The 4,719-nt window shown below is 31.6% G+C and overlaps 1 long non-coding RNA gene across 1 annotated transcript; it reads left to right on the forward strand.

Annotated features, from left to right (window-relative positions):
* Positions 1–1,474: 1,474 nt before the first annotated feature.
* On the forward strand, positions 1,475–3,554 carry LOC145590605 (uncharacterized). The gene is made up of 3 exons (XR_014102105.1): positions 1,475–1,889; positions 2,452–2,497; positions 3,131–3,554. It is a non-coding gene; the product is annotated as an uncharacterized LOC145590605 (long non-coding RNA).
* The last annotated feature ends 1,165 nt before the right edge of the window (positions 3,555–4,719 follow it).

A 4,719-nucleotide genomic window follows, 5' to 3' on the forward strand; every position in this document is an offset into this window, starting at 1 on the left:
TAGAGGATATAAAAAAGACAATAGAGGATATATCATCCATCGTATAGATAATATTGTAGACACAATACATGATATCATCCAGCCTTTAAATGATATCATCTAAACAATGAATGAATAAAATCATACATTTTTAAAAATTTAGTAATCTTTATTTTTAAAATAAACAAATAGAAAAATGGTCTTCCTACTATTGAAGGTCAATAATAGGAGAACCACCATTGAAGGTCCCGTGCTAAGCTTATGGGCATAAGCTAACATGCTCATTTCTCAACCAAAATACATGCATTTGTTTTCAAAACGTTCACAATTCAACATAAAATCACATAGGATAATCAATTTCAACGATTATACATCACATACACAAGAATGCCCCAAATTGATTTTTTTTTGGCATTTTTCTAAATATCCGAGAATCTCAAATAATTATCAAGCTAATTTAAGCATAAATCATGGACAAATACAATTAACAATAAACGAGTTTCTCACCGTCGACGTCTCGACGATACCACTACCAATAACAACGCTATCAATAGGAGCAATCATTGGTATAAAGCAAAAACCCACTGGACTGATGATAAAACATTTAGTTAGTCCGTACTGACGCAATAGTTTGTGATAAAAAAAATATATACAATGAGGCAAACTTAAAAAGATCTCACGTGACTAAATATTCCCTTGCATTCTAGCGGAAAAAAAATTAAAAATCCCACATGACTAAATTATCCCTTGTATTCTAGGAGGATTTTATGATCTAATTTTATAAAATTTAATCTAATATTTGCAATGGGACAAATAAAATAGAAATAGAGCCATAGAGGGTAGGGGTGTGCAAAAAAAACTGTAACCGTTTATCAATATAACCGACTCATTATATAAGTTAATTAACCGTACCGTTAAAATTAACGGTTACAGTTAAGCTAACCGTTAAATATAGCGATTAATGGTTACAATTACGGTTACACTTTTGAGTAAACGGTTAACCGATGATTAATATTTAAAATAATAATATATTTATTATAGGAAAAATTGAAAAGAATAATCCCACATTTGGCACATCTTCTCAAAATAATCCTACATTTGTGTATTCCAGAAATAATCCCATCTTTGTACCCCATATCCTCAAAATGATCCTTTTTACTTTCAACCTGTTTTACAGATTAGATTTTATTTTTTATTTAATCCCTCTTCTCCCACCTCACCCCATTCCTCCATGTCCACCACCCATCACCACCACCATTACATCACCACCCACCACCGAACTGACCCCCACCCCAAAACCCCACCTGAATCAAGGAGGAGGGAATGGGAAGGGGTTGCCATGTCCAACCCCCACCCCAAATCCCCTCTTAGGGGGCGTTTGGTATCAAATTAATAAAGGTAACGGATTGGAAACACATAAACATAAACATAAATTGCTACAACAAATAAATAAATAGACAAGACACAAAGAAAGAGTAAAGAGATGAGAATTATAACCCCATTAAAAAAAAAAGAGAATTATAACCTCAGCTACCTAACATGAACAAAACCAAATACAAGTACATCCCAAAACTTTTAAATTAATTTTTTTATTTTTTTTATTTTTTTTTAAAAAAAAGAAAAAGTAGCACCATCATTTAGATTATCTCTGTCAAAAGATCAGAGAGATCAGAGTAGCACCATCTAATGTTTTAACTTGGGTACATCCGCCATCTAAGCTTTAACAATGGCGGCACCAGCCCAAGCTCAATCCAGTGACCTTATTCCATCTCACCATCTCAACCGTCTACTGCAGGAAGTTTTAGTACGATTGCAGCAAGTTGTGGCCATCAATTTACATCGATCCCATCAAAGCCATTGTAAAGGAGATGTAGAACTGAAAGGTTTTCTTCTTAACGACCTCCGTAACCGTAAGTGTTTTAGTTAATTTTTTCCCAATTAATTAATTTGCTTGATTTACTCTACTTTGTAATTACCAATTTTTAATAGGAGCAAATATTATTCACTAATTTAATGAGGCAACTGATCGTCTTATTCCACTTCTAAATAGATTGGTGGTTTCTTGATGTGATTTGTATTTCACTTCTTAGCGAGAAAAAATCTAAACCACCGTAAAAAAAATCATTAAAGATTTCTTGCTAATTTGATGGATTAATTTAATTATTTGAGCTTAATAACGTTGCTAATTTATGTTTAATTTTAGTAACTGATGTCTTAATTAATTTCGGCAAATAAATAGGCACCTATATTTCATCCCTTCACATTTGAACTAAACGGTTCATAATCCCATTCCTATATATTACTCCATCCTAGACAATTTCTGTAATTTTATAAGTGTAACCACCCTTGGAGGTAAATTATTTATGGTGTGTGGCTTAAAGCAATTTTTAAATTTAAAAAAAAAAAAAAAATATGTGTGCGAGTATTTTGGTTTGGTGCTAATTACACTTTGCCTATCTGTGTGCTGTTTAGATTTGTAGGAAACCAAATTGCAGATTGGAGGTCTATTTCTCTTCTGGTAAGTAAGTCATTTAGAAATTGGTTTTACATTGTGTTCCTAGAACATAAGTATTCTCTGAATGAATGAACAGCTAGACATTGAGTACCTTGATGCCTAGCTTCCATAGGGCCCCTTAGTATTATGTATTCTTCCACTTGATAGATCTTAAATTAATATTTTTACCAATACCCCAACTTGATAGAAGCTGTGTGATTGATAGAAGCTAGAGACTTGATAAAAGGGTGTGATTTCAGTTTTTTGAGATGCTGAATGATTATTTTTGTTTAAAATGAACCAACTACTAATAATTTATTAATAATTAATAATATATATTAAAAGTGGATCTTATGCTTTATATATAGATAGGTGAAGGAGACGATCAAAAGTTTGTTTATGATTTGATTCGGTATATTTATGGTTGTTTAGTTTTTTTTTTTTTATGTATAATGTTTTTCATGTTTGATCTCACCATACATGATTTGATGATACTTTGCAAATTTAAGTTGGAGACAAGAACACTTAGCCTCAATTCTAGGGGACAAGAAAAATAAATTTTGAACCATATCAATGAGTAGCTGAGTTTTCTCTGATAATTTTTTTTTCTTTACAGAGTTAAAGACTAAAGGTAAAATATTTTTGATATATATGCAGCCTAAACACGTCGCTTATTTAATACGATCACGTATGATCCAGCATGGAATGAGATAAGAGAACTTCCACCAACAACTATAACCCAACAGCCTGAAGAGCATCAAAGAAATGAAGATCTACACATGTTGCATATCACAAATTCTACCAATAATGGAATTGCCACAACATCAAATGCATTTGGAGACAATGGAGGGAAAAGGAAATGAAGCACATTTGGAGACGGTAGAAGGGAAAAAAAGGGAAATGATGCACAATTCAAGCACATTACAATAAGCGAATACTACCATCACAACAAAAAAGAAGCAAATCTTTCACCCATGTATGCTTGAATATTGAAATCAACAATTTGCAAATTTACTTTCACTCAAGTTTGCAGACTCGACACACATGTTTTACCATAAAAAAATTGAACAATTCAAAGATATGTTTACGAAGCCAAGAGCATACATAACCATGTACACTAATGCATTTCTATTACCACCCAAATATATTCTTACTTTCACATTTAATTACTTACAAATAAATAAATGCTTACAATATACAATTCACACTAAACAAAAATCCGGGGCAGCGCCCCAGCCACAACCTAGCTATATATATAAAAACCCAATTAAAAGGTGACACGTGTCCAATTACCTTTTAAAACAGGTAACCAATTTAATTAATCGGTCAATAAATAAAAAAGGATTATTTTGAGAAAATAGGGTATAAAGGTGGGATTATTTCTGGAATACACAAAAGTAAGATTATTTTGAGAAGATGTGCCAATTGCCAAAGGTGGGATTATTTTTTTTCAATTTTTCCTTTTTTATAAATTTTTTTGAGGAAAAGACAAAGTATAATTAAGCAAGTTAACCCTAAAACAATCTTTATTGATTTATAATCAACTAATTGGAGCTTATTTTTGTTTATATCAAAATTTGTATTAGATTTGAAACTTTTGGAAAAACAAAAAGTATTAATTTATAATTTATTTATTGGTTGATGGTTAATCGGTAACCATACCGTTACGGATAACCGTTCCTTAACGGTACGATTATGGTTCGTGTTTTTAAGTAACCGCTCTAGCGGTTAAAACGGTACGGTTAATCTAATGTTAACAATCCTAATAAAGAGAATAAGAATAAAATTTAGTGGGACAGAGGGAGTATATAAGACAAAGGCGAAAATGATGGGTCTTAAGCGTGCTTAATGTAAAAGTAGAGGCAAGTAAAAGCAATTCGAAAAAAGAGGCAACAAAGCAAGATAAATCAATATAAAGAATCACTTTGCACTGAATTAATTATTGCTAATAGACAAAATCGTCGCAATAATCATCAGCTCTATCTTTGATTTATTGTGACATTCAAACACTCGTACTATGATTTAATGACTCGTGAGGGGTTCCATCATTTATTCGGTAATTTCACTAGTTACCTAGTGTATGTAACAAATTTATTGTGCATTTTATAGAGGGAAACAACGAAGCAAAAAATATTGCGATTTAAACACATTTCACTAGTTACCTAGTATGTAACTTTTCTTACATATTTACAACAAAAAAATCTTTTCCATTACTGTTCTTCAATTATTCACGAATATTAAATGGA

Source organism: Chenopodium album, chromosome 18 (genome assembly GCF_948465745.1).
Source record: "Chenopodium album chromosome 18, dcCheAlbu1.1, whole genome shotgun sequence".
NCBI lineage: Eukaryota > Viridiplantae > Streptophyta > Magnoliopsida > Caryophyllales > Amaranthaceae > Chenopodium > Chenopodium album.